General features: G+C 39.4%; 1 protein-coding gene across 1 annotated transcript in view; it reads right to left on the reverse strand.

Moving 5' to 3' along the window:
- GADL1 (glutamate decarboxylase like 1) overlaps positions 1–12323 on the reverse strand; it is a 70537-nt gene that overhangs the window by 2831 nt on the left and 55383 nt on the right. The gene's annotated exons all lie outside the window — the stretch shown is intronic.

Here is a 12323-nt window from a genome sequence, read left to right on the forward strand (position 1 = left end):
GAACTAAGAAAATAAGTGTGTGACCTAACCTTAGTTTCTGCATTATTTTCAGCTTTAAAATTTTTTCTGCCTGATTTGCAAAAGGAAAATGATGATGCCAAACTTCATTTACACATGACATATTTCAGTAGCCTTTTTTGCTTAGATAGAAACAGACCAGGTTCTCAACGCTAACAGCCTAGCTTTACTGTGTTTCTTTAGTGGCCAAGTCCCCTGAGAACGGGTCACAGCAGCAGAGGAGCAGCTGCCATGCCTCAGAACAACATCCCAACAGCACAGACATGAACTGTAACTAGTTACTTCCAAATGTATTCACCTAGTTTGCTTGTGGGAGTAACATGCAAATTAATAACAAATTAAATTTATTTCTTGAAAAATAAAATAAAATCCTCTTCACTTCAGACCAAACATTCCAAACCGCACCCATACCATCTGTGTCCTGACATTACCTTGACACTATGACATTGTGCCCCAGAGGTGTTGTCCTGGGCACCAGGTACATACAGAAAAGAAAAAATTCCTCCATCTCTGTCCTTGACAGAGCCCCCAGGTGACTTCTACTTATGGAATAAAGACACTACAAGCGCAAGGGGAGAAGAAAATTCTTCTTAATACACTTTCTCAGTCTCTTTAAGATTCAAATCCCTATGGCAGCTTTTAGCCTTTATTGATGTTCCATCACAGTTATTTCATCTTTTGTATCACACTATTGATTCTCTTCATCCCAACACCTGGCGCTCCGTAATCCATCATCCCAAAATGCACAGCAGCACAAACAGAGGCCATGAAAGCAAAAACATTTACAGCTTCAGTAATTTGAGGACTGTAAATATACTGCATTTCAGTAGCTCTTCTCTCATGGAAAGGGAAGGTAAAAAACCCTCACTTTCATGATCTCATTTATTATCTCATTCATCCTCCATGCTAATGAAGCTGTCCTCTTAATCTGAAGTGTGTTCATCCTTTTTTGAAAGCAAAACAAACTCTTCCTACACAAATAAAACAAAATAAAATACTGATTTATAAGTTTTTGACAGGTTTAGTTTTGGAAAAACTTTCCATCACGTATTTTGCATGTTCTTTTTGCTAAAGTGGTGCAGTCAGTGTAACAAAGCTGCCAAGGATCCTATCCATAGAAAACAGTAAGGAACAGAATCTATGTTCAAATGCTTAAGCACATGTCTCACAAAAGAACCATTAAATAATACCTGCATGCTGAGGCTTGGACTTGAGTGGCACAGGGTATGAGAGGAAGGCAGCTACCACTCTGCAGCAGAAAAATTAGACCTATAAGAAACTAATTGCCTAGTGGGGAGTTCAATGAGTTTAATTCTCACTGAAGTCAATGAGAAATGAGGATGCTCAAATACCAGAAAGAGCTGCACAGCCCCACTCAGGATAGGCTCCTTGGAAAGCAATTTAGTGAGAGCGAGATTGCTTCACCAGTCCAATTATTTTCCTATGGAACTTAGTTCAAATTGTAAATCTAATTCTTTATGTGGCCCATCCGTGGAGCAGTCTCAGAATTTTAAGTGTAATATAACCTAAATCTGAAGGTCTCTTCTCTCCTTTTCTCTCTTCACCTCTTCCTTCCCACTGCTAGGCTCCCCTGCCAATCCACCCTGGAGACTATTGTTTCACACCCTCACTACAGCAGCTTAAAAGCTATCAGGTTCTTCCTCCACCTAGGAATGTGGGGAGGAGATGCCATGTGTGCAAGGCCATTCTACACCAGAGTTTTCTAAATTGCTCTGTGTAGCCAGAGCACAGGGAGTTTTTCCTAAGGATTGATGGGTGCATCACAGTCTGCCTGCGCAGAACTACACAGGAAGCTGTAACAGCTCATACTTCCCTAACTACTGATAGCAGAGCTTTTTAAAATAGACCAAAGATTGCAGAGTAGTTTAGCTCCCTCTCTACCTACTTGAGTGACAGGGTAATCTCTTTTCCCACTCCCAGCCACACTACCAACAATAAAAAGTTTTAGCCCTAAACTTTAAGCTGTTTCTATCACGAGTCCAGACCACAGCTGATCCTCATACATATTTACATGAAGATGCCAATGCTTCTTCCCAGCACATGTACACACAGAGCAGTAGGATAAGTAGCTGGGATCAGCTTAGACACTACAGCTGAAGTATCTAGTGCACCAGGGGGATCAGAAGAGCAACATATCTCCTTCTCTATATCTCAAGTATCCTTGAGAAAAGTGATTCTCCAGTCACACCACAGGGCAACTATTCCCTTTAAACCACTGTGTCCTACAAACTGACTCATCAATGACATTTAATCCAAATTTTTCCAATGCTTTAAGAACCTTCATCAGGCTCAGGTTACAACAGCATAACACATTTCAGCGACCACCATTACAGACTGACTCAACAAAAGGATTGAGCACATTCTTACCAGGAGAATCCCATATCCAGTGTCTCCGAGAGTTAGTTCCCAAATTTGGACAATAAAAATCAATTCAGAGGACTTGATGAAACCCATATTTGAGTAAGTTTCTTCTTCCAAATAAATAGCAAGGCCTCCAGAACCATTTTCCCCTTGGTCAAGCTATGCAAGCCTTGTTCATAGGCCAAGAACAACCTTCTAGCATATGGGTTTGTTGTGCAAAGGGAAACCTTCAGAGTAGCTCTGTTAAATAGGTAATGTTCTCACTCCATCAGTCACGGCACAGTATTATACTTTGGAATTCATTCACTATTAGCTGCCTTTAGGTAAACATTACGGACATTTTTCAGAAGAACTAGTTTGTAATTTTTATTCTAATAACAAAACAAAAAAGAAAAACTGCAATAAGAAAACAAAGTGCTTAATTTGTTCAAAGCACATAATCTCACTGACTCCAAAAATACATGCCCTGCTATCACTAGTTTGTAGCTCAAGTTGTACACTTAGTGCAAAACAGTAGATACCTTCAGATGCAAAAGAACAGAGCAGAGAAATCTGGCTCCTTGTTCATACAAGGTAAATGCACTGAGCCCCAAGCCCCAACTGCACTGGTGCTGCTGGATATGGATAGCCAAATAAGTTGTCCTAAAGAGAAGCAGAATTTCCCAAAAAAAAAATACACTGTGTTGTTCTTTTTTGCTGAAATGAAGGAATCGGCACCTGGTATTAATTAACCCCTTACTTTTCAGTGCTAATGCTGTCCCTGACAATTGCAATTAACAGATATGCTGAAAGTGCAAGAAAGCTCAGGCTGGACAGCTTCAGACTGGCTTGCTGATAATGGAGGACCATGTCAACCTTGATTATAAATTTCTTTCTCTAGTACCCTCCTTTAGTCTGTGAGTGATCTGATTTTAGACATAACTGAATATTTTCACACTGTCTCATCACAGAAGATATTCCCTGACCTTTGTAACCTGGATGCCACCTGTACTGCCTTCATTCTCACAGACTCCAGCTGGATTTCTGTAGTCATGCCTGATGTTACATATCACAACAGTTTTTCCAAACGGTAGGCGAGAGGCTATAAGCTTTAAAAGCAACATTATGTTATTTTTTTATTTAAACACGGAGGCAAAAGGAGTGAGTTGCAAAATTGCTAACAATGCTGGGTAAAAATATTCTGCTAAGCAATGAGTTTATGAAAATATATTGCTTCATGGGGGAAAAATATGTGAATTTGAAAAATAGCCTAAGATAGCATCAGCCAGAAAAATAAAGAAACCAGAAAAGACTAAACTTTTTCTAAACTTTGGAAACAAACATATTTTGAGTATTTGTTTCAAATTACTGTTTTCAATTAAAACTTAAATTCAATTGGAAATTGACCCATTTTTATTAAAGCCTGTAGAAAAGGACTGAGAAAATTGACACTATGCAAATTGCTTCATTTTAGCTTGCCTGAAAACAACTTTCTGGTCAAGTAAAACCAAACATTTCTTCCAGTTTCTCAATTCAACGGCCAAACAAAAAAAAATTCATTATTGTACAACCGTAAGTATGTGGTACCAAAAGTGTTTAAATAAAACATCTGTAGAATTTTTGTCCCTCAGAAAAGACAGAAAGTATGAGAGAACTCATGAGAGTGTGCATTCTGTTGGCAAAACCTATCTGGACATCCAATGTGAACAGCTTTGAGAACTGTGGATGAGTCTAAATGTGCTAACCCAGCAAGTACTACAAAGACAGAACACTTACAAAGATTAGTGTTAATATTGGCAACTGCTATAAGAAACATTTTCCCAAATCTTTTGAACAGTTCCCAGGCGGCTGAGCATCTTTGCAACATAAAGCCGAAGAGTTACTCTAGTTTCTGGCAGCAGTAACTCCCAGTCACAGGACCCCATTCTACTTCTCCTGATACTAATTTCCAAATTGCCATGGACTTCAGTGGAAGCAGAATGCAATTATCTAAGTTTCCTGCTTAAGCCTCTGCTTCAGGTGGCAGTTTGCAAACAGCCTTCAGCTTTTACTACAGAAAGCCACATTCACAGTCAATCAATAACCTTTCTAGGGATCCATAAAAGCAGGCTAGACAGCACTGGAAGAACAGGAGAATATTTGCAGCTCAAACTATTTCTCTTCCACAAATACAGCCTTGATTAAATTTTCCAAGGTACAGAATACCACATCAGAAACTGGCTGAAGATTTGGAGCTAAAAGACAAAAAAAGCTGCTCTTTTAACAAAATGGAAAGATCACATTCTCACGATTTCAGAGATATGGGAAACACATTTTGTGTCCTTGTCTAAATTGTTCCTTGCAATGGAAGACAAGTTTATACAGAACAGTCCCTCTCATCTGACCACAAAAATCTATTTTGCTTCCCCCAGAAGGGGCAGATTTTCATTTGGAAGTTCATGATTTTTACTTAAAAGGCAACTACTGACTGTTCAAAGTCTGACAAGTTATTCTTCCTGCTAGAAATAAGCAGTTTGAATCCATGCATATTCATGACAAAACAACTATTGTACAGCAATTGCCGCCAAAAAATAAATAAATAAATAAATAAATAAGTCAATAAACCCCCAATTTATGAAGTATTTGGACACAAACTTGAATTTTTTACATAATGATCTATTAACTTCAGGGATTTTTCACAATACAGTTTCTTATCTTGCTTAAATGATAGAACAATGGTTTGAAGTACTGGATACAGACTCTACAAATAGGATTGGTCGGAAACCCTGCCAGAGGCTATTTGGACAAATTACTACATCTCTTGTGGGTAACATGCTTCTTTTTTCCCTTTATAACCCTTCAGAACAGTGAAGTCTTTATGTGTTCATACATTGGTGAGGGTTGGTCTCTTGTCTCAAGTAACAAGCAATGGGACAAGAGGAAATGGCCTCGAGTTTTACCAGAGGATGTTTGGATAGGATATATTGGAAATTTTTTCACTGAAAGGGTTGTCAGGCACTGGAGGAGTCTGCCCAGGGAAGTGATTGAATCACTGTCCCTGAGTACATTTAAAAGCTGTGTAGATGGTTTAGTGATGGACTTGGCAGCGCTGGGTTAATGGTTGGACTCAATGACCTAAAAGGTCTTTTCCAACCTAAATGAGTCCATGATTCTATGATTCTATCTACTGCAATTGGCCAACCCACGACACCCTGGTACAAGTAGGGAGAGCATCCACAAGGTATGATATATGCATTTTATAACTTTTGCGTTAAGTAGGTCTCACAAACACCTGCCACAACATGCCTGCTGCATTTCCCCATGTGGCTGCAGAAGATAAGCTTGATTTTAATTAGCCACTATCAAGTAAGAACAGTAGCTGACATTTTAATATCCATCACTGGATGCAATACAAATGAACAAAACACTTTCCTTGGGTTGCTGTAATCACAAAACTAGCTAAATACTATAAATATTTGGAAGTAATAGTGCTTTCATCATATTTTAACACCAAGAAAGTATATTCCCCACTGTTAAATATCTTTTCTTGCCTTTTGCTGCAACATTGGTTGCTGGCTTTAAAACAGGCTTTTCCCCTCTTGGTGATAATTAAAAACAAACTCAGACCATTTGTCAGCTGTCACAGCAACCAGGACAATCGAAATACCAAATATTTGCACACCCAATCACAGCTTTGTTCCTGTAGCCAAGGCTCTCTGTAAAACCCAAACATGTTTTTCTTTTGTCTAGAATTTGTTCTGGGCCCACATCCCTAAACCACTAATAAATTACTGCCTTACACTATTGCGCCAGTGTTCCCCTTGTGCCACACCACGCAACAAAAGCAGAAATAAGTGCATTTGTCAAAATAGCAGTAACCACTTCCACGTTCTTTGGGCAACTAACTTATCAAAGAAGAACAGATGCTGCTGTATTTTTGTCTCAGTACCAACATTCTCTGTGCACCTTCAACTCACACACAGGGCTGCACAATACCATATATGGCACATCATCTTCCCATCCACTGCTTTTTGCCAGAGGACATGTTATGAATCCCAGAAATCCCTGAAAATCTCCTGAATAATAGGAGATGGTGGGCTGGCTTCAGATTTTAAGTGTCTTCAATGACTTCTTTAGGCTGGTCATTTATGCAAGAGAAAATAGCCTTTAGACAAAGGCTTTCACACTAATGGTATTGGCCTCTGGAAAGGAGCAGCCACAAAAAACCAGCTCCCAGAACAGAATCAGCACTTGAACAAGTTTGTGTGTGTTTTTACTTACAGCTAAAAAGCACATTGGTGAACAACACGGGTTTACAGGTGCACAGTCTCATGTCTGCACATGTGGTTTTCCAAGACAATTCACATGGAATTCTTAGTATTTTTCTGGTATTTCTGTGTTGCTTTACCAAAATCTTATTAACAAGTCATGTAGAAAGTGCAGGCATTAAGAAAACTCCAGAGGCTAGCACACAACACTATGATTCCAGTGTTCTGACCTGTTCAAAAGAGTTGAGCACTACTGGTTTTATAAAAGTAATTATTTTAAAAGCTTTCACAGCATACACAGGGCTCTTATCCGCACCATTTTATTAAGTTCCCATTTTAGTGACTAGGATTTCCAGTCTTTCAACCCTGCTAAAGCTCCCCTTCTCTATCCAGGATGGAAGAGTAGCATGTCATCTTAAAAGCAAGAATAACAAAAAAATGTTATCCTTTTTGGTTTTCATGCAATGGGCTGAGATTCCATTCTACTCCCTTGAGGGAATAAAGAAATCACAGTGCAATGTGAATGTCTGGGGCTGGGAGGAACAGTTTACAACAGGAGATGGTTTCATTATGTGATGACACAAGTTCAAAAACTCAACATGCTTCTAGTGTAGAAAAAGCAATGTCACTTCAGAAATTTGGAATTACTCCCCACTGTTAAGATCTTATTTACTATCTGCACAAGTCAGCTTCTGGTGTAAGATATCAGCACCTTCTGTATTTGCATTACACTAAGAACTACAGAGCAATGCATGTTCTTTAACCAGATAAAAAGAAAAACGGGTATTTCAACAAAACTAGGTAACTTTCATGCCTTCAAGTCATCATGCTGGCTCTCTCAGAGGCTGCGTACAATTATTTGGGGATCATGAGGGGATGGTGTCTACTATGAGCCAAAATGTTAACACAAAAGCAAGGCCATTGTCTAATTTGATCACTCAATTTAAAAAAAGTAAACTATCCCATTTGCCCCTCCACACAGTGAAATACAAGACAAATAATTGTCAGTAATCAAAATGGGTTTTCTACCTGAGACCCCTTCATATGGCTATGAAACAAAGGCAGTCGAGTCCTATCAAAGTCAACACAACATTTTTCCTGAGTATATCTTGCCCCCAGAGAATGTTCATTCCAGCTCAGCCTTGCTCCTCTCCTCATTCCCAGTGAGCTGTTTTATCTTTTTTTTTAATGTCCAACCTAAATCAAACATATGTTACAAACCTCTGTGGTTAATGCATGGACAACGAGGAAACTGAAAGAACAGAGTAGGATCTCTAGGGCGTCAAAATGTGCAATTCTATTGCAGTTCCGAAAGGGTGAAAAATGAAAGGAAAATAATGATTTGCACCTATGAGTATTTGCAAACTAAAGAGTCAAAATATAGGTAATGATGATTAATAATAGTCTGAGGTAAGTAAATTACACTGCAGTCTATCCCTAGACAATTTAAGGTCAGTTGAAGGGGAACAGCAGACTGGGCACAAAATTTAGAATCCATTTTGCAAGGATTTGTAACCTCAAAGGAATACACAAAATAAAAAATCTGCTTAGCTTGGGTTTAAACCATTAGAGATGCAGATATGGCTCAGTATTCAGGGGCACATATGAAAATTTCTAATCCTGTACACCAAATTGCTCTGAGGACCTTATTCTTTCACCAGTCTGATCAGATATTCCCTACAGACCATGGTTAATGCCACAATTTCCCTTAGTGCCACATCTACCTATAAATCACACACAATTAGAAAGAAAATAAAAGTAGGGTAAAGTACTTGCATGTTTTTGTAAGGGTTCTGCACCAGAACCCTTTTACAGAGAAGGAGAGAGAGCAAGAACAATGTTCTGAGCTTTGAAAGCAATTATGATCTGCTATACAAAACTCATCCACTAAAGTCTGAGAGATTTCACTTCCTTTATTGAAAAAGTTCTGCAGAATTCAATAACTATGAATATTCTTCCTACAAAAATTTATAATTTTTCTGATTGTTTAGTGTGTCTGGAAAAGATTCTCTAGATTAATCAACATCCACCTACAGAACTCTGCCACTGAAGTCACAGGGAGTTTTATGGTTAATTCATCTGTGGTAGAGTTAAAATAGCCCATGCTTCCTTATAAATACTATCTGTTAAATTATCTATTGTTAAATTATCTATTTAATTTGAAAGGAAGGTCTAAATATCTGCTCAATATGAATCTCAAGGATTTGCTACTGCTTTTAGAGGAATGCTTCTCAGATACAATACATTTTTTCAGACTTGTAGATATTTCTGACCATATTGACCCCTTTGGAGAGTAACAAGAAATCCTTCCCTTGTAGGCATGAAAAAGAAATATATTCCATTTCATTCCTCTTGAAACTCTTACAGCTAGAAAGGAATCTGTGCTTAAATATCTGAAGCACAAAATGAAATCCAAAGTCCTAGAAAGAACTTTGTATCTCACTACACATGAAGGAGCAGGATTTCCTCCCACTCATCTCCAAAAACTTTTTTGACACCACTCACAACATCACACAAGTATAATGACTGCTTAATTGCACAGATGATGCAAGCTATACACTTTTACTGAGGCAATAATGATAATTGATTTTTTCTGAATATTTCTGAAATTTTGTATCAAGCAACAGCAAGGAAGGGAAGTTTTATGTGAAGGAAGGACAATTTAGAGCCCAGACCTTTTTTCCTCCTGGAAATACAATACAGTATTTACCTTCAGTTCCTGAAAGAAGTGTTAGTGCTGCTCCCACCTCCTTCTACTGAAGTTGGTGATAGGAAACAGAAGAGTGCTAACGTAATAAGCAGATACTAATTTAAGTGGACACAAGCTTAAGATTTATTGACCTGAGAGCAAGAGGTCAATATGTATTCAGAGAACAATAAATCTTTATACTTCATTCTAACAGATGTTAATCCAATGTATTATTAAATCCATCCCATTAAAGCTAATTAGACTGTGTGTCCTCATGAGCCTTGTTGCCAATAGTCATTACTATTGCCTGGGTCATTATTACTATGCTTTCATAATTAAATCATGTAATATTCAATAAAATTAAATATACGGGGATAAAAATATTTATTTTTCTCTATCATGACTATATTGTCGTGGATTTTATTAGGTTCTTCTCCATGCTGCTATAGACCTTACATTCTTCTGTCAAGACCAGCACAGCTAAGGAATCAAAAGTTCTGTTTAACCCACACCATTTTTTAAACTTTTTCATTTGCCTTAAAAACCTGATGCTCTTAAAGCCACATCCATCTACTTGTCATGCTCTAGGCAGGTAAGAAGGAGAGACACAAAGCAGTAAGTAGCTGCTGTTAGGGAAAAGAAAAAGAGAAAACGAAAAAGAGCCTTACTCCTAAGTAAAAATGAAAAATTCCTTCTATTTTGGAGTTTTACAGTGCTTTCCATCCTCACATTTCAATGTACTTCTTAGATAAGAAGTAATACTATTATCTCCACCTTAATCTCTGAAAGGAACTGAGTCACACAGAAAGGAAATAATGACCGAGATCTTAATCAACACTCTATACCAAAGCTAGACATCACTCAGGTACATTAGTGAGCAGGACAGGGTATTTTCAGTGCAAACTGGCCCTGCAAATACTCTTGCAGATTACAAACAAATTCATCCCATTTGGGTCAAAGAGGTTTCCTTTCTGGAGGAACCTCAGCTGAACAGCAGCAGCAGGATGCAATGCAGAGTACCCCCTTGCAGTGCAGATGCCAGCTCCTCCAGTGGGTAGCATTCCACAGCCCTCACCCAGGGCTGCTGACTGCTGTGAGCTTCACTCTTAGTGAAGGTTTAGTGAGGGATCACATAAAATCAAATCCTGGTCACTCCATCTTCTTTACACCACACTCATCATGAACACAGACTACCATTTCCCAAGTTCCAGCTCTGTATATTGACTTAGACTGATCTTTGACAATATTTCTGCTTCAGGAGCCATGCTGTTTACAGACTGTAGTTGGTTATTTTTTTAAGACATTCTCACATAAAGGGAGCAGCAGCTTGAGAGGAAGTGTTAGGTACATTGAACTGTACAACATGTTACCCAGAGACACAGCCTTCAGCACTGAGGATAAAATGTGGAAGTAGGATTCCCTTCCCATCATTTTGGCAGTCTAAAGGTTAGACATCTAGCCTATGCTAGCTATCTAGGCTTTGCCTTTATTTAAGGGAGAAAAAGAGGCACTGCTAGAGCATGATTCATCTCATCCTAGAAAACAGACCTTAAGAAAGACTGGCTCAGTTTGAAAAATCTCTCCTCCTACATGGGCTTCAGCAGAAGACTTCTGCTTAAGTTTTAGTTGGCTAACGCAAGGTAAGATGAAGTCCATGCAGACAGTTTATCTTGAATCAAAGCTTTCTAAAACCTGTGTTCCTCTGCTGTTTCTAACTGGTGGATTGTCCCAAAAGCTGCACTGGAAGAAATACAGAGGGAGGATATCCAAAGAACAAGAAGATTCAAGTGTGGAAAATGCATTATGTGATGCTTAGGTGAAGAACCAAAGGTGTGGACAGAGAGAGGTCAGGAGGATGGGGGAAGGTGAGGAAAACCCCATGAAGCATTACAGGCTTGGGGCAGAGTGGCTGGAAAATGGCTCAGTGGAAAAGGACTTGAGACTGCTGGTTGACAGTCAGCTGAATATGAGCCAGTGTGTGTCCAAGTGGCCAAGAATGCAAATGGTATCTGGGCCTGCATCAAAAACAGTGTGGCCAGCTGGACCAGAGCAGTGATTGTCCCCCTATGCTCAGCAGGGGTGAAGGCACACGTCAAGTCCTGTGTCCTGTTTTGGGCCCCTCGCTACAAGAAAGATATTGAGGTGTGGAGAGAGCCCAGTGAAGGCAATAGAGCTGGGGAAGGGTCTGGAAAGTCCGATGAGGAGTAGCTGGGGTTGTCTAGTGTGAAGAAAAGGAGGCTCAGAGAGCACTTTCTCACTCTACAGAAGTACCTGAAAGAAGGGCGTAGCCAGGGCACGGGCAGCCTCTTCTCCCAGGCAACCACTGGGAACACAAGAAGAAACGGCCTCAAGCTGCACAAGGGGAGGTTCAGGTTGGACTTCAGGGGGAATTACTTTACAGAAAGAGTTATTAAACACTGGAATGGATTGCCCAGGGAAGTGATGGGTTGACCAGCTACTAGAAAAACTGGAATATGTGTATATTTCAAGACTTCAGTCCTTACCAACCAAAGAGAATATGATTGTTTGTAGATTCCATGTCTGTATGACATGATTTTAGATGTGTTCATGGGGATGCCAGTAAAGATACTGCTTTCTGTGCTGATCTCTGTAGCCAGCTTTGTGTATACCATGTATTTTGTCTGTGTGTGTGTGTGTGCATGCGTACATGTGTGCACATGTGCACCTCCTGGAATTTGTGTACTCACTAGACTTTAGAACAGGGAATCACAGTGGTCTCACACCTATTGGGCTGGAAAAGGAGGAATGTTGCTAGGTCCCAAGCCCAGCCACCTTCTGACATTGTACTGAATTGCTGCTGCTCTGAAGTCTTCTCTGTGGTTGATAACCCAAGCCAACCCTTCTATGATTCTGTGTTTTTTACTGAAATGGTAGGGATCTGTGCTTTGAATAATTTTCTAAGTATAAGAAATCATTTACATTTTATCCCAGGAGCATCCCACTGGACCCACAAAATGTACACTGATCATTAGAAAACTCTGGGGTGG

This window comes from Sylvia atricapilla, chromosome 1 (assembly GCF_009819655.1).
Source record: "Sylvia atricapilla isolate bSylAtr1 chromosome 1, bSylAtr1.pri, whole genome shotgun sequence".
Classification (NCBI taxonomy): domain Eukaryota; kingdom Metazoa; phylum Chordata; class Aves; order Passeriformes; family Sylviidae; genus Sylvia; species Sylvia atricapilla.